Raw genomic sequence first — 19,100 nt, forward strand, 5'->3', positions numbered from 1 at the left:
AAGGTATTTCCCGCCAAATGGGCCGAAAAATCTTGGATATGCAGGATCGGGTACCGATCAGGAGTAGTGGCGTCATTCAGGCGTCGGTAGTCGCCGCATGGCCGCCATCCGCCACTGGGTTTCGGAACAATGTGGAGAGGTGAAGACCAGGGACTATTCGACCGGCGAATAATCCCCAGCCGCTCCACCGTGTTGAACTCCGCTTTCGCAGCCGCAAGCTTGCCGGGTTCGAGTCGTCAGGCCCGTGCCTAAACCGGGGGGCCGGTGGTGGTGATGTGATGTACCACACCATGTTTAGTAGCCGAGGAGGAGAAAGTGGGCCTGGTCAGATCTGGGAACTCTCCGAGGAGCCGAGTGAAGTCGCCTGGAGGTGGGAACGCAGAGAAGACAGTGTGCGGCCCGGCGTTACCGCGGTGGCATGGGATGGAGTGGAACGTGGCTGCATTGATCAACCGGCAGTGCCTGACATCGACCAGGAGGCCGTTGGCGTGCAAAAAATCCGCCCCAAGGATGGCCTGCGTGACTTTGGCCGTGATGAATTCCCAGTGGAAACGCTAGCCACCGAAACACACCTGGACCCGTCGCCTTCCGAAGGTCCGAACGGCCGCGCCATTAACCGCCGCGAGGGCAGGGCCCTGGCCCCCAGCTAGTACATCGAGATTTGATGCAGGTAGGATGCTACACTGCGCCCCGGTGTCGCAAAGGAAACGTCGACCAGATAGTGAGTCGGTAATGAAGAGAAGCTTCCCTGAGTCTCCGATGGCCATCGCAGCCGCGGGGCACTCGTTAGACCCGGTCCTCTTTTGCCAGGGTGTCTGTAGATGTTCTTTTTTTTTGTGCGAAAAACTGCAGGGAGGGCGGCAGCATCTTGCTTTTGCGCCAAAACAGGCGTGGTAAAAGCACAACCCCGCTGATTGAGGAGCTGGAGCAGCGTCTGTGGGGGATGGGCGCCTCATGGCCACACAGTGCTGTTGTGTCACCGTGAAGCTCTGGTCCGCTTCGGCAGCAAGCTCCGCGCAGCCTGTGACTTCGGACCTGGCTAGGGCAGCCTGAATTTGCTCCAGGAGTAGGCTGAGGAATAGCTCCCTGAAAAGGAAGCATTCCAGCTCGGACCTGAGGAGCGAGAACATCTGGCTCATGAGCTCGGACGGCTTGGAGTCCCCGAGGCCGGGCATAGCGAGCAACCGGCGGGCGCGCTCTGACTTCGTGAGCCCGAAGACCTGCAGCAACCGCGCCTTTAAGGTGTCATACTTGCGATCAGTAGGCGGACTACCAAGTAGGCTGATGATCCGTGAGGCTGTGGCGCTGTCGAGGGCAGAGACCACGTAATAATAATGGGTCTGATCCGCAACGATGTCCCTGATGGCGAACTGGGCTTCAGCCTGGATGAATCACGTGGCTGGTTGTTGCTCCCAGAACTGCGGTAGCTTCAAGGTAACGGCGTTCGTTTCCATGTTGATTATCTTCTGCAAAAACCGTTCGCAACTCTGAAATCCACCATGGAGCGTGTGGCGAGCTCTATGGAAAGTGCAGCAGGTCACTCACGTGAGTCAATGCTTGCAGCCATTGGTCCAGCATGCCAATACCTCTCAACCTATACCCAACATTGTGCCTCCACTCCAGCTGAGCCAGACGAAAACCCCAAGGTTGTTGGCCACGAACAACTCATCGCACTGAGATAGGCGAACAGCAGCCTCCCACCATCTCTGCTGAAGCCACAGGGGCAGCATTAGGTAGAAGTGGCAGGCATAGAAATAGAAAGATCAAAGTGAGTTAACACATGGGTGTCACATGTTTTTTGTCTTGAACCATTGATTTGTTCACCACATTCAACATTTGTCACTCACACCATTCCCGTGTGTCCCACAATAGAATGCAGACTTCACAGTCAGGTTCTCATTTAATGGGTGTGGAAGGTGGAGAAATATTTTGAGCCTCATAAGCTGGGGAGTGTTGGACCAGGCATTGAGGGCCACATGACTGCTGGTGCAAGTGGGTATGGTTGGTAAGTCGACAATGGTGCAGTTGACAATGGTCTAACTAAATCTACGTGCAATGAAAGCATCTCTTGCATCATGGACAGCTATATTTTCCAGTGGCCGTATGTCTGAGCCCCCCAAGTTCTCCATTATCATAGTTCTCCTCATCTGGTGAAGTGTCAAGAGTGCCCTCTTCGTCCTGCAGTTCCAGATCTCTTTGTTGTGGTATGTTGTCTAGGACCCATCATGCCACAATGATCCATGACACTCTGGCTGGTGAATACTGTAGAGAACATTCAAACCTGTCCAGGCATTGAACTTTAACTTCAGTATTACTATAGCTTGCTCGATAACACATTCCATGGTGATGTGGCTAGTGTTGTACCTCTCCTGCTGTTGAGTAGAAGAATTCCTCAACGGTGTCATGAGCCATGGTTGAAAGGGAGTATCCCTTGTCCCCAAGCAGCCATCTTGTCAGGTATGTCCCAGGTAGAAACATTGAGGAGATATTCAATTGCCGCAGTATGAAGGCATCATGGCAGCTCCCAGCGAATCATGCACAGACCTGCATGAACCTCTTTTTATGATTGTTAGGTGTGCTGAACATTGATAGAGTGGAAGCCCTGGTGGCTGGGGGCTGCTCTGATTGGCCCGTGCATGCAATCTATGGTGCCCTGCACCTGTGGGAAGCTTGTCAGAGATGTGAACCCTAATGCTTGCTCCGTCTGGTTGTCTTCATCACACGGAAACATTATACATCTGCTGGCTCTGGAAAATAGTCCATCCATGAAAGCCTGATACATTTATGAGCTGCCGACTGCGACACCCTTGATATGTCTTCTGTCGCAGCATGGAAGGAGGTGGAAGCAAAGAAATTCAGGACGGTTGTTACTTTAACTACCACTGACATGGCATGGCTGCCTGGTCCAGCTGGCATAGGTCTTCCTCTAGGAGGCTGTGGAGGTCGGCGACCACCTGCCGTGTCACCTAGAGCCTCCTCAAGCCATGGTCCTCCGAGAGGTCAAGGAAATTGAGTCTTTGCCTGTACACCCTGTTGAGTGGGTATGGCCTTGTGTAAGCATGGGCTCTATGTTGCTGCCATCTCTGCTGTCCACCGGCAGCTCCCTCCTCAGCTCACTCTTGCTGTTTTTGCTCCTCTTCCTCCTCCTCTTCAGAGGTCCAAACACTGCAACAATGGCAGTACTCATAACGGACTTCTCCCTTGCCAACTCTAGAGTCTGGAGGAGTGCAGCTCCAACAACACTCAAGATGCTCGACACCATCCACGACAAAGCAGCCCGCTTGATTGGCACCCCATCCACCACCTTAAACTGGCACACCGTGGCTGCAGTGTGTACCATCTACAAGATGCACTGCAGCAACTCGCCGAGGCTTCTTCGACAGCATCTCCCAAACCCACGGCCTCTTTCACCTAGAAGGATAATGGCAGCAGGCGCATGGGAACACCACCACTTGCAAGTTCCCCTCCAAGTCACAAACCATCCTGACTTAGAAGTATATCGCCGATCTTTCACCACACAGACTGCAGTGGTTCAAGAAGGTAGCTCACTACAGGAAACTTTGTGCTATCCAGCACCGAAGGGACCGAGCTGTTGCCATCCCATCAAAACTGCCGGACAAACCAGCGCTAATGTTGAAACATACGGAGATTTTGAGCTCCGTATCTGGCAACAAACCCTGTTGCTTAGCAACAGCTTCTAAACAGTCAGCCGTACTTTGCAAGCATCTCTGTAGCTTAGCAACAGCTTCAGCGAGACCTTGCAGAGCCTGACTGGTGAAAAAAAAGCAACAAAAAGAAAAAAAACCTAACGAAACGGCTCCTGATTTTTGCCGGAGGCTCGAGCATTCCAGACAGTTAACCTCCGGATAAACCAAAGTTTCCTGTACCACCTTCTCAAGGGCAATTAGGAATGGGCAATAAATGCTGGCCTTGCCAGCGATGCCCACATCTCATAAACAAATAAAAAAACCTCACTTTCTGAAGCCATGCAATGTAACAAAGCCCAAGACCTGAGGAAGCCCCTGCAAGTGCAGAATCATTCACATGGGAACTCATAATTAAGCACCTAAATACTGTAAACATGTTGCCAACTCTCGGAAAACCCATGCTCCAGTAGTTAAAGTCAATTCAGGGTCATTGATTTAAATATGTCTCTGCATAGCGGGACACTCATCTGACCCGCTGATAGCCACAGAGTTAACATTTAAGGTCTGTGACCCTTCATCAGAGACCTGAAACGTTAACTCTGTTTCTCTCTCTACGGATGCTGCCTGGCCTGCTGACTGTTTCCATCATTTTCTGCTGTTATTTCAGATTTCCAGTGTCTGCAGTATTTTGCTATTGTGCTATATAAATTGTGGTGACCACGTTGGCATCGGGCTGGGGGAGGGTTGGATGATTTTCACATTTTAACCACCTGACCAACCCTCTCCCTCCTGTCAGAGTGATGGTGGGGGGTGTTAAGTCTGCGCGTTGTTTAGTTAATTAACACACAGACTAATGAGTAACAACAAAACAGGTCTTTACTGGTTGGAGGTAGGGACTATGCTGAATACAAGATTACTGCACAGTGCTTATATACCGGTGTGTTCACCCCCGGTATTACGTCTACAGCAGCCTGAGAAAGTAGTACATCTCTTAAGGTGGAACAGGCTTAAGCTCTCTTAAGGTGGAACAGGTTACATACACAACAGGGGGAGACGTGAATATAGACGCCATTATCTCTGACTGTCTCTCCACCAGTCACACTGGCACAAAAAACCTCTCCTCCCTCTGCTCCTATTCTTCCCTTTGATATTGTTTATAGGCTATCACTTAATACGCGGAAAGGAAATTATGTGAAACGAATTAGGCACAGACAATTCCTGACCGAGGGTCACAAAACAGAGATGGAAATTTTGTATTACTGAACTGGATCAAGGTCAAAAAGAAACAGCAATGGAGAAATATGGAATTCAGTGGGTTAATTGCAGACTGACAGAGTAATTTTACTGCAGATGATAACTCAACAATGTGCCGTATTGTGTACAAAAAACCCAATTTTATCTCAACTGATTTGAAAAGTATACATGACAAGTAATGGTTCAAGCTTTTTAAACGAAGAGACATTGGATGACTCCCTTCACTTACCAGGGAAAAGCTTAATTCTTGCTACAGCAAGCATTTCTGAGAACCTTTTTTCTTAATGCAGTCAATTATAGATGATGACACCAGGACAACGATAGGGGAAGGTTATTGTTCAGACTTCATTTTACTTTTGTAATTTGATATTCTCAAACTACGAACAGACAGCAGATTGCAGTAGTTTAACAGACTCAGGCGCTGACAGTCTGGTTAGATAGGGTATGTTACTAGGTTTGGAAGGAAGAAAATACCATTCCATATTATTAATTAGCCTGCCTGACATTAAAAGCCGCAAGGGTAAACTCTTTCATCGAAACTGTCTCTTATGGAAGGATGAAAGTAATGACACAGAAGTAAATTTCTACGGCCACATGGGTAAACTGCTGTAGAAGGTGCGTCTCTCCGAGAGGGATGGCGATAATGATACAGAAGAAAATTCATTTGTAAGTTCTTTTGTGAAGATTAATCATTTTTCAACACAAACAAATCAGCTTGAAAGGAAAAGATTTGCACCAGTTTTTTTAAATGGTCAGTGGCAAATATAGATAGACATCTGGGAGCACTGGGAAACTCACATCACAAAATTCAACCCACATTCACAGCAGTAAACACATATGCATATTTTTTCAAAACCTGAGAGCTCTGCAGATGCCGATGCCTTGCAGAAGCTTTCTTTGGGGCATCTACTAATCCCACCAGTATGCTTTTTAAATCATGCAAGCTGACCTCCTGTTCTCTCTTTAAGCCTTTGTGGATAGGCAGATTTTTCTCGATGAACAGTCTGCAGCAGTGCTTTTCATCTTTTTGCTAACTGTTAGCAAAGCTCCTCATAGACATCCAATAATTTTTAAAGAACAGATGGCATTATTCTGCAGCATGTGCAGCACCTGATGGAAAAAAAGTAATAAAAGAAAGAGCCAAATGATGAGATACTGCGATGATCTGCATAATTTGCACCAAGTCGGATTAATTTTATGACGTGCATTAAAGGGGACTATGTTATCAGGAATTTAATTATTTGCAATCCAGAAAATCTTGCATAATGAACACTGATAACTTGCTCATCATCAAGGAGGACAGCAATGTTCTGGACAATGCCAAGGACAATGCGGGGAGGTGGGGTTTAACTCTCCGCGCTGGGCAGGAATGGAGCAGGGGAGCAGCTGAAGTGAAGTGGCTCCATTTCCTGACCCCCTCCTCGATTTTGGCAGCGGATGAGTGAGTAACGCAGCAAGCTCACGCATAGATACTAATTGGGGTCCTATGACATCAGTAGGACCCCCGATCGCATTTTAACTGGGGCCTGAGCAGCGGGGCTAGTGCAACTACCCTGCCAGGCAGAAGCAGGTGGGCAGCTGGTGGGAAGGTTGAAGCGGCTCTCCGGGTAAGTGGAAAAGTTTCCGCTGTGGAGCCTCCCCCTGCCCCGTACTTACCATTTCACTCTGGTGAGATCCCACTGCCCGCAACTTACTTGCAAGCTGGAGGGAGGCCATCAGCCGCCCGATCTTGCACTGCCTATAATTGCTCTGTGGTTTCTTCCTGCCCGGAATGGGCCGAAAGTTGACCAGTGGCATTTAAGTTAAGCCCAGAAGTTTAAATACGCCAGGCCTGAAACTTAGGCCAGCCATCGCATTTCACACTTGCCCCCCGCCCCACCGCCAGCCTGAAACATGCTCAAGATAAAAATCAAGCCCATGACTGTATAAAAAGTAAAACAGTAGCTTTCAACTCATTCAAATATATTACAATTAAAGTTAATATTCATTCATAAGGACATAAGAAGTAGGAGCAGGAGTAGGCCATATGGCCCCTCGGGCCTGCTCCGCCATTCAATAGGATCATGGCTGATCCGAACTTAGTCTCACATCCACTTCCCTGCCCTCTCCCTGTAACCCCTTATTCCCTTATCAGCTAGGAAACTGTCTATCTCCGTTTTAAATTTATTTAATGTCGCAGCTTCCATAGCTCTCTGAGGTAGCAAATTCCATAGATTTACTACCCTCTGAGTGAAGAAGTTTCTCCTCATCTCAGTTTTGAAAGGGCAGCCCCTTATTCTAAGATTATGCCCCCTAGTTCTAGTCTCACCCATCAGTGGAAACATCCTCACCGCATCCACCCGATCAAGCCCCCTCACAATCTTATATGTTTCGATAAGATCACCTCTCATTCTTCTGAATTCCAATGAGTAGAGGCCCAACCTACTCAACCTTTCCTCATACGTCAACCCCCTCATCTCCGGAATCAACCGAGTGAACCTTCTCTGAACCGCCTCGAGAGCAAGTATATCTTTTCTTAAATATGGAAACCAAAACTGCACGCAGTATTCCAGGTGTGGCCTCACCAGTACCCTGTATAACTGCAGCAAGACTTCCCTGCTTTTATACTCCGTCCCTCTTGCAATAAAAGCCAAGATTCCATTGGCCTTCCTGATCACCTGCTGTACCTGCATACGAACCTTCTGTGTTTCATGCACCAGGACCCCCAGATCCCTTTGTACTGTAGCACTTTGCAGTTTCTCTCCATTTAGATAATAACTTGCTCTTTGATTTTTTCTGCCAAAGTGCATAACCTCACACTTTCCAACATTATATTCCATCTGCCAAATTTTTGCCTACTCACTTAGCCTGTCCATGTCCTTATGCAGGTTTTTTATGTCCTCCTCACTCACTGCTTTCCCTCCCAACTTTGTATCGTCGGCAAACTTGGATACCTTGCACTCGGTCCCTTCCTCCAAATCGTTAATATAGATTGTAAACAGTTGGGGTCCCAGCACTGACCCTTGCGGATCACCACTAGTTACTGATTGCCAACCCGAGAATGAACTATTTATCCCATGTAATGAAATCTGTTTGTCTTGATCCTGTATTCGTCTTGCACTCATGTATATTACCCTCCCCCACTGTGTATAGTTTCACTTCCTCTTTCCCGACTAACCTGGGAGGTTCCAGGTCTTGGCTCTTGGCTCCGCCCCTGACTTCTCTTACATAAAGATCCCAGGATCTGTATGACTCATTCCTGTGAACTAGTCGGCGTGTTGAGATGTTAGCTCTGATCTTAGTGATTAAAAGCCAACTTGTTTAATCTATAACTTCTAGTTTTGTGGTTATTGAAGGCCCATCAATTTTAATCACTAAAGAATACTAGGATGGATCGACTCCTAAAACCAGAGCATCTGGACTTGGATCCACATTCTGCTGAAGCATCAAATCAATTTGGACACTGGCTCAAATGCTTCGAACTCTTCGCGGGGGCCTCATCCGCTAGCGAGGTAGATAAACTGAGTCTACTGACTACTCACGTAAGTCATCGGATTTATTCGTTCATCCGGGACGCCACCTCTTACACGGAGGCCATCACTATCCTGAAGGCCCAATACCAGAGGCCGGTAATCGAAGTGTACGCCAGACATCTGCTGGCTACACGCAGGCAGCGACCAGAGGAATCAATGGACGATTTCTTACAGGGCCTAAAGGATATGGTCCGGGACTGTAACTGCAAGGCCGTGACGGCCAACGCGTACTCTGATGAATTGGTCCGTGATTCCTTCATCACGGGCCTCAAATCGAATTATATCCGGCAGAGACTGCTGGAGAAGGAGGTCCTGGTCTTACAAAAGGCAGTGGCCACTGCGCGATCGCTGGACGTGGCCCAGAGAAACTCTGACTCTTATTCTTTCGGCCATGCGGCCCTCACCGCCTCGTGCGCGCCGAGGGGGCCGCCATCTTGGAATCAGCCATCTTCCCCATCTAGGTCTCAGACCAGCTCTACGCCGCCGGAGTCCCCACACACAAGTTCACCCAGGAGTCCTACTACAGCGACAATGTCTTGAGGCCCGAAATGCTACTTCTGCGGCCAGGCCAAGCACCCCAGACAACGATGCCCAGCAAAGGACGCTACATGCTTCAAATGTAAGAAAAAAGGGCATTTTAGCAAAGTCTGCAGGGGGAATCAGATTTCCAACTCCGTCACCGCCTCGTGCGTGCTGTGCGGGCCGCCATCTTGGGATCCGCCATCTTTTCCTGACTCAATGGCCGCCCAGGGCCCAACAGTGGCTTCGATCACGGTGGATCAATCCAGGCCACACCCATTGACAAAATCCATGATGGACATATAGGTAAACGGGAATTTAACGAAATGTTTAATTGACTGTGGGAGTACCGAGAGTTTTATCCACCCTAGCCTGGTACGGCGGCACTCATTAACGGTAACCCCTACATGGAGCAGAATTGCTATGGCTGCTAAGCCCCACACTTCGGACATTTTGGGCTACTGTGTGGTAACACTGACTGTAAAAGGTACGGACTACAAGGATTTTAAACTCCTCGTGATGCCAGGACTCTGTGTTAATGTAATCTTGGGCCTGGACTTCCAGTGCCACCACGAAAGTGTCACGCTAGCATATGGCGGGTCCCAGCCGCCACTTAAAGTCTGTGGCCCATCAACCTTAAAAATCAGCCCGCCCTCTTTATTCGCTAATCTCACTCCGAACTGTAGGCCCATAGCGACCAAAAGTAGACGGTACAGTCTGGAAGACAGACACTTTATCAAGGCGGAAGTGGACAGACTCCTCCGGGAAGGCATTATTGAATGCAGTACCAGCCCGTGGTGTGCCCAAGTAGTCATAGTTAAAAATAACGAAAAGAAATGGATGGTAATTGACTACAGCCAGACTGTTAATATTTATACCCAGCTGGACGCCTACCCTTTACCCCGCATATCAGAAATGGTCAACCAGATTGCGCAATACCGAGTCTTCTCGACTATCGACCTGAAATCCGCGTATCACCAGCTCCCTATTAGAACAGAGGACCGCCCATACACCGCCTTCGAGGCGAACGAGCGCCTCTACCATTTTCTCAGAGTGCCCTTCGGGTTAACAAATGGGGTCTCGGTCTTCCAACGTGAGATGGACCACATGGTTGATGAGAATAAACTACAAGCTACCTACCCCTATCTGGACAATGTCACTATCTGCGGGCACCACCAGCAAGACCACGATCTAAATCTTGCGAGATTTTTAAAAACTGCCCTAAAGCTGAATCTAATCTACAACGAAGACAAATGTGTCTTCAACACAACCTCGGCTGTGTGGTGGAAGATGGGGTAATTGGACCGGACCCTGACCGATTACACCCCCTAAAGGAACTGCCCCTGCCACACAATCCCAAAGCTTTAAAAAGGTGCCTGGGATTTTTTTCGTATTATGCCCAATGGGTGCCCAATTACTCTGATAAGGCCCGACCCCTCATTAAATCGACGTCCTTCCCACTATCAGCTGAAGCTCGGGAGGCTTTCACCAGTATTAAACAGGACATTGAAAGGGCTGCAGTGTGTGCAGTGGATGAATGCATTCCCTTTCAAGTCGAAAGCGATGCGTCAGACTTTGCCTTAGCTGCGACCCTCAATCAGGTTGGGAGACCTGTGGCCTTCTTCTCCCGAACCCTTCAGGGACCTGAAATCAGGCACGCTTCTGTCGAGAAGGAGGCACAGGCTATAGTGGAGGCAGTGCGGCACTGGAGACACTACCTAGCCGGCAAACGTTTCACCCTGCTCATCGACCAGCGGTCGGTGGCTTTCATGTTTAATAACAAACAAAGGGGGAAAATCAAGAATGACAAAATACTCAGGTGGAGGATCGAACTATCCACATTCGACTATGATATTATGTACAGGCCGGGAGCCCTTAATGAACCCCCAGACGCCCTATCGCGGGGAATGTGTGCCAGCATTCATACGGACAAATTACAGGGTCTCCACAACGACCTCTGTCGCCCAGGGGTCACCCGACTATACCATTTTATAAAGTCCCGCAATCTGCCCCACTCCATCGAGGAGGTCAGGGCAATGACCAGAGCCTGCCGCATCTGTGCGGAATGCAAGCCTCGTTTCTACAGGCCCGACCGTGCACACCTTATCAAAGCCACACGGCCATTCGAGCGCCTAAGTCTGGACTTCAAGGGACCCCTTCCCTCTGCCGACCGTAACGTATACTTCCTCAATATCATTGATGATTATTCCCGCTTCCCCTTCGCCATTCCCTGCCCAGACATGACCAGTGCCACGGTCATCAAGTGTCTCTGTAATCTATTCTGCATGTTTGGCATGCCAAACTACATACACAGCGATAGGGGGACGTCATTCATGAGTGACGAGCTGCGCCAGTTCTTGCTCTCGAAGGGGATAGCCACTAGCAGAACCACTAGCTACAACCCCCGGGGTAATGGGCAAGTGGAAAGGGAGAATGCTACTGTTTGGAAGGCTGTCACGTTAGCCTTAAAGTCAAAAGGCCTTCCGACCTCCCCCTGGCAGGAAGTCCTCCCAGACGTGCTCCACTCCATAAGGTCTCTGTTATGTACTGCCACTAACGCTACCCCTCACGAAAAGATGTTCGTTTTCCCCCGGAAATCCACCTTGGGCATATCTCAACCCGCGTGGCTGATGTCTCCGGGGACAGTATTATTGCGGAAGCACGTGAGAGGCCATAAAATGGACCCCCTTGTGGAAAAGATACAGCTCCTCCATGCAAACCCTCAGTACGCCTATATCGAATACTCTGACGGGCGAGAGGACACTGTTTCCAAAAAAGACCTCGCTCCCTCGGGGAGCGGTGAGAACGATGGGAGACTACCCGATGAAGACCTACACTACAAAGAGACAGGACGCCCAGAGGTATCAATACCCAACTTTAACCTGGAGGACACTGCAGATAACCTGGAAGACACTGCGGAGGCCCGGACAGCGGAGGAACCAGAATCCACTCCCCTAGAGGCACCCCAACCGGCTTTGCGACGATCACTGAGAACTGCAAAACCTCCTGACAGACTCACTTATACCAACTTTTAAGAAACATCACCCCGATGGACTGAATCTATAGAAGGGGTGAATGTAATGAAATCTGTTTGTCTTGATCCTGTATTCGTTTTGCACTCATGTATATTACCCTCCCCCACTGTGTATAGTTTCACTTCCTCTTTCCCGACTAACCTGGGAGGTTCCAGGTTTTGGCTCTTGGCTCCGCCCCTGACTTCTCTTACATAAAGATCCCAGGATCTATATGACTCATTCCTGTGAACCAGTCAGCGTGTTGAGATGTTAGCTCTGATCTTCGTGATTAAAAGCCAACTTGTTTAAGTCTATAACTTCTAGTTTTGTGTTATTGAAGCCCATCATCCCAACTCTCTGTTTTCTGTTAGATAGCCAATCTTCCACCAATGGCAGTATATTGTCCCCAATCCTGTGATTTTTTATCTTGTGCAGTAATCTTTTGTGTGGCACCTTGTCAAATGCCTTTTGGAACTCCAAATACACCACATCCACTAGTTCCCCCTTATCCACCCTGTTTGTTACGTCCTCAAAGAATTCGAGCAAATTTGTCAAACATGACTTCCCCTTCGTAAAACCATGCTTACTCTGTCTGATTAAATTATGCTTATCCAAATGTCCTGTTCCTGCTTCCTTAATAATGGAATCCAACATTTTACCAACCACAGACGTTAGGCTAACTGGTCTATAGTTTCCAGCCTTTTGTCTGCCTCCCTTTTTAAATAAGGGCGTTACATTAGCAGTTTTCAAATCTGCTGTGACCTTTCCTGAATCCAGGGAGTTTTGGAAAATTACCAGCAATGCATCCACAATCCCTACCGTTACTTCTCTCAAGACCCTAGGATGTAAGCCATCAGGTCAAGGGGATTTATCCGCCTTTAGTCCCATTATCTTACCGAGTACCACCTCCTTAGTGATTTTAATCATGTTTAGCTCCTCCCCCCCTATAGCCCCCTGTTTGTCCAGTGTTGGGATATTTTTAGTATCCTCTACTGTAAAGACTGATACAAAATATTTGTTCACCGTTTTTGCCATCTCCATGTTCCCCACCACTAATTTCCCGGTCCCATCCTCTAAGAGACCAACATTCACTTTAGCCACCCTTTTTCTTTTTATATAACTGTAGAAACTCTTGCTATCTGTTTTTATATGTTTTGCTAGTTTACTTTCATAATCTATCTTCCCTTTCTTAATTAATCTTTTAGTTATTCTTTGCTGGCTTTTAAATGCTTCCCAATCTTCTATCCTCCCACTAGATTTGGCTGCTTTATATGCCCTTGTTTTCAGTTGGATGCTATCCTTTATTACTTTACTTAGCCACGGATGGCTGTCTTTTCTTTTACGCCCCTTTTTCCTCACTGGAATATAGTTTTCTTGAAAGTTGTGAAATATCTCCTTGAATGTACACCACTGCTCATGTACCGTCTGTAAGGTTTCGCAAGAATTATGACAATTTCTACAGCTCCAAAGGTTATTTTTTTGATTAAAGAAAACCTGGGTGGAATATACCTTAAAAATCCAGGGCATCAAAAAATGGCTGTCAGACCTCGTGGCAGGAGACAAAAGATAGCCTGCTTGTGTATCTGCAAAGGATTTGAAAAAAACCACCAGCCTGTGCGAAATGCATGAAATACTTTAAACTGTAAATCAACTGCAGTTTAGGAAGTTTCAAACCGCAGGACAAAGGGGTTGTTTGTTTACAGAACTCTCGACAATGTTGACACAAAGGCTTAAGTATTTAAAGCTGTCAATCAATTGCAGTTGGACTGACCACAGGACAATAGGTTTGTTTACAAACCATTTGAGTGCTGTTGACTGAAATTCAGTAAGACATTTAAACTGAGCGAATACCAGTCAAATGAATGGGGTAATACATTCAAACCCATTGCAGTCAATGGGGACAGTTCGACCCCTTTTGTATAGCCCAGATACATCCGGATTTGGGCGCGAAGATTATGGCTCCCAATGGGTATAAAATAACCTCTCGGGAAGCCATCGCTCTCTCTCTGCCGCCTCACCTCCGTGCTCTGCCTGCAAGAAGAACAACTCAATAGCCCGCCCAAAGAAGTGGAATACCAGCAGTTACTTTTAAATACTGGGGTAGCTCTACTTCGGGGCAGTGAAGAATAAGACCGCAGGAGCATGGAGCAGGTGTTCACTGCTAAGCATAGATTTTCTGGCCCATTACAAGGCAACCTAGATCGGTATGAGGGGTGGAAATTAAGGGGAATTTTTGTTAAATTGTAATTTTAGTCAATTTTCCCTTAATGTGTCCGTTTTCTCCTTCCCTATTAAGCAAAGGTGTGCTATATTAAGTAAAAGTGCTGTATTAAGTAAGAGTGCGGTACTAAGCAAAGGAGTGCTGTATTAAGCATGGGTGTGCTGTATTCATTATTTTCAATTTATTTCTTTTTATTTCAATAAATACTGGTCTTCTTTGCACCCAACCATGAGTCTCGTTTTGTCTACATCGCTACTGAATAAGTCCGGCGGTCAGAACCAGAAAAGGAGAGCGATTCGAAACCGCACGGGGCTCTGGAGCAGCTCAGATACTTCTGACTGGCCAGAGACAATAACCCCAAACCCCCCCATTCTACAAAATGGCAACCGCGGAAGGACTGTTGGCAATGGTATGTGATGTAGCAGATGGTTGTTTGCGTCTGGAGAGAGCAGCAGTTATTAGGTTTCTTTTTATCCCATTGGTCTGTTTGTGGTTAGGTGCCCGCATGCTTGGCGAAGTTACCCGCAGGCTTAGGGAATCTAGAGCAGAGAGTTGGGATAGGGAAAGGGAGGTTGAAGAATACCAGGCCAAGATAGAGCACCTGGTGGTCCAGTTCAGTGAGGGCAAAAGCCACATGAGGCACGAGTCAGAGAACCTGAAGTGCTTAGTTGCAGAGGCCAAGAGCAATGAGATGAGGGTGCGGGAGGAGAACGCCCGCCTCATGCAAGAAGTAAAAGAGCAGGAGGAAAAGGTTAGGGAGGTAAAGGCAGCATATAAGCTGGCTTGCGAGCAAAGGTTTGAGGAAGCAGATCATGGTCCCTGTAGGGAAGAGATAGAAAGCTTGAATATGGCTTTAAAGAGGGCAAAGGTGATGATATGTCTGATCAGCCTGAAAACAGGTCAGTCGGATTTTACCGGCAACCCAAATAAAACCGTCCCACAGGCAACACCCAGGAAAAGGTTGGTCAGGGAATCAGAGGTCCCACGACCACCACCCACAGCTCCGAGCTTTCAGGAGCTCTGGAAGCAAAGGTGGGTGGAGGATGAAATGGTAGAGGAAGCACAGCAGGCCCCGTTGGATAGGCCAGGACCAGTACCAGTGTACCCCCTCCGACAACGGAGGTACGGTCCGCCCATTGATGAAGATGACCCAGGGGCCACCCAGAATCAGTTTGTGGTGCCGTATGGCACCCACCAGCTCAGGGACATGGTTAGCCACATCCCCAAGCTCATTAAAAGGGAGACCCCTCTCTGCACTTCAGGGAGGTAGAGCAGGCAGCTTGTGTAAATGACTGCGATGATGCAGAACAAGCAAAAATGCTGCTGTTTTCCCTGGCAGGTGATCTCCCCCAGGCCCTATCTGGCGAGTGCAAAAGGGGGCAGAGGGATTATGAGGGTCTCAAGAATGAGATATTGGAGGCCATGGGACTCAATGATGGTAGTCCGTTCGCCCGGGTAGAAAGAACGGTGCAGCTCCCAGGGGAGTCCCCGCAGGCATTCGCAGACAGGCTGTGGCCAGTCTACCGGAGCGCATGCCCGGGAATGCCAGGGCGGGCAGCACTGGACCCAGTCCAATTGACCCACTGGCTCTGTTGTCTTATGACAAACAGCCTACCCCAGATCCAAGCCCAGGTCACGGCTTGGTTTGACCCCTGAAACCCCCAGACCACCGAAGAAGCAGTGATCCGCCGGCTCACAGTAGCCTTTAGAAACCTAAGGTGTATCGAGATGCCCCAACACAAGGGAATGGTCCATGAGGTTAAACCTGGGAACCAGAGTAAGAAAGAGTGGCACCAGGAGGGGAACCGTCCCTCCCAGGCTAAGTTAAATTGTTATGGGTGCAGGAAAGACGGTCACTGGAGGAAAGACTGTAAGAATCCCTGGAAGGATAACAAGGGAAAGGTTCCCACAGCCCCAGCCCAAAAGGCAGGGCCAGATATCTCTCCCGCAGTGATTGAGTCATTTTTACAGTCCCTACGATCTCTCCTCCTGGCCAGCCAGGGAAAAATAGCTGCCACCACCGGTGCTGTAGTTCCCTCGGCCCCCTCTGCCGCCCCACTATGACTAGAGCCTGCGCAGCCTGTCTAACTGTGTGACCTCCGGTATGACGGATGGAAGAGACCGCTTGTACAGATGGAGGTAGAGAGGGTTAAAGGGACCTATCTACTGGATATGGGAGCATCATGCACCATGATCCACGCGGCTAATCCCACCACCTCATCTCTGTCTAGCGGGGTTCCATACGCCTTATCGGGGTTCACCAGTATGGAACAGACGGGAGTATTTTCCAAACCGCTCTCAATCCGCCTGGGCACGATCCGGACCAAATGGACGTGCATCCTGGCAAGGTGGGAGGCGGAGAGAGGGAAGGGGATCCTAGGAGCCGACTTCCTGGTGGGCCACGGGATCCTCGTGGATCTCCGAAATCATTGCCTGTGGGGAGCCAACACGGGGGAAGAGGGAGGTGTAGTAATCATCCCAAGCAAGGAAGGGAAGGGGACCCTGTGTACTGTGAAGCCGAAAGAAGGTTACGACCTTGGGCTCATGGTCGATGGCGTCCCAGGGGAACTTCAGGCAGTCGTGCAGGCTAATCTAGCTGCGTTTGCCACCCATAAACACGACTGCGGGAGGGTCACAGGGTTTGAGGTCAGAGTGGACGGGGACCCCATGGCCCGGCCCCAGAAGCAGTATAATTTCCCCAAAGAAGCAGAACCTGACATGGAGGCAGCCATGTCCTCTTTAGTGCAGCAAGGAGCGTTGAGGCCCATAACCACCCATGTTAACTCTCCGCTTTGGCCGGTCAGAAAACCGGACAATACATGGAGAGCCACGGTGGACTATCGGGTGCTTAACAGCAATATCCCAGGCTGCGCACCCACAGTGGCAGCAGTTGCCGACCTGATAGGAAGTATTCCAGCATCCACGACCACTTTCACGTTGCTGGATATTTCTAATGGGTTTTGGTCCATCCCTTTAAGGAGGGAGGATCAGTACAAGTTTGCTTTTACCTTTAAGGGGCAACAGTACACGTGGAACTGCTTGCCACAAGGTTTTCATAACAGCCCCAGCATCTTCCACCAGTGTATGGCAGATAGTTTAAAAGATTTCAGCCAGCCCACACAGTTGGGGCAATACGTGGATGACCTGCTCCTGTTCACTGATTCAGGAGAGGAGCACGGCCCACTATTAGCCGAACTGCTGGAGCTGCTCGGGAAAAGGGGTTTCAAGGTAAACCCAAAGAAAGCGCAGATCGGCCAGCAGGAGGTCAAATTCCTGGGTCTGACCGTCCGCGCTGGAGGGAGGGCCATAGATAAGGCTAGGAGGGAAGCGGTACAAGAGTTACCAGTCCCTAACACAGTCAGGGGTGTGAGGTCATTTCTAGGGCTAACGGGGTACTGCAGAGACTTCATTGAGGACTATGCAGCCACAGCAGCCCCTCTGCTCTGACTCCTACATAAGGGAGTGGAGTAGCTTTGGGATGAGGGTTGCCAGGCAGCGTTTGTTACACTCAAGGGAGACTTGCAGACCGCACCAGCTCTAGGGGCCATAGATGGAGGGAAAGAGTTTTTCCTGGAGGTAGCGGCTAGCGGGGACAGCCTAAGTGCGGTGCTGCTCCAAGAGCGGCACGGCAGGCTGAGGCCGGTAGTCTACTCTTCCAGGGTACTCACGGATGTGGCGAGGAGCTACTCCAACTGTGAGCGGCACCTTTTGGCCACACATTGGGCTGTGAAAAGATCTTTGATTTTCACAGGCACCTCTCTCATCACCCTCCTCACACACCACACACCCACCCAGATGCTTCTGGATGGGAGGCACCCAGATGCTTCTGGATGGGAGGATTAAAGATGGGACAGTGAGCAGTGCCCGCATTGCATGCTGGACCCACCTCCTCTCGCAGATGGATCTAAGGGTGAGGGGCCTTTGTGAGCCAAAGCTCGCGGCCAATATGGTATATCCTGGAATAGCCCATCGGTGTTCCATAGAAGGGGTATGGGAGGTGAACATAGGTTTACGGGCCGGGATACATCCCTCAGGCCACGAGATCTATGTAGACGGTTCCAGCTGGCAAACGACTCACGGGTTGTGGAGTCTATGATCCAACGGCAAACATTGCCTTGGCAATCAAGCTCCCCAACACCATGAGCGCCCAACAGGCTGAACTGTCTGCGGTGATGCACGTGGTTACCCACCCCGAAATCTTACCCACCCAGTACACGATTTGCTCTGACAGCATGTTCACTTGCAACTCGTGTATGGAATACCTGGCCATCTGGTCCCATCGCGGGTATACCTCCGCCGACGGGAGGCCTTTAACAGTAAAGCCTTTGCTGGATAAAATCCTGGCAGCCGTGGGGGAGGAAGGTGAGGTCTTCATCCACAAAGTGAAGGCCCATTCCTCCACAGAACCCCGCAGCCAGGGTAACCAGCAAGCCAACATGCTGGCCAAGGAGGGTGCACACACAGGCACTTTCTGGGACCCATTTGAGCCCGGGCCCATGGCGGCAGTTAGAGGCAGGGATGGGACACAAGGGAGCTTAGGGGTAGTGTTAACCCCGGACCTTAAGACGGTCCAAGCCCAGGACCCAGTCCTGAAAGTCATCATGAGTGCAGTAATGGAGGGCAGGTAGTTAGAAGGCCCTTACGGCACAGCCCCCCTCTCCATAAGGGAAGGCATGCTGTTCAGAGAGAAACAGTGGGTAGTGCCCCAGCAACACCGGAGGGAGTTCCTTCAACTGGCCCATGAGGGTCCAGGAGCGGGACACCTCGGGCCTGAGACCACCTGGCAACGGGTGGAACAGGCGGGATGGTGGCCAGGACTCCGGGAGGATGTCCACGAGTTCTGTGCTAGCTGTCTCGTGTGTGCTGCAAATAACCCCGACCCCCACAGAAGGAAGGTACCCATGGGACACATTTGGAGGGTAGAGGGACCATG

Source organism: Somniosus microcephalus, chromosome 11, assembly GCF_052327205.1.
Source record: "Somniosus microcephalus isolate GS21.2 chromosome 11, FLI_Smic_1.0, whole genome shotgun sequence".
Classification (NCBI taxonomy): Eukaryota; Metazoa; Chordata; class Chondrichthyes; order Squaliformes; family Somniosidae; genus Somniosus; species Somniosus microcephalus.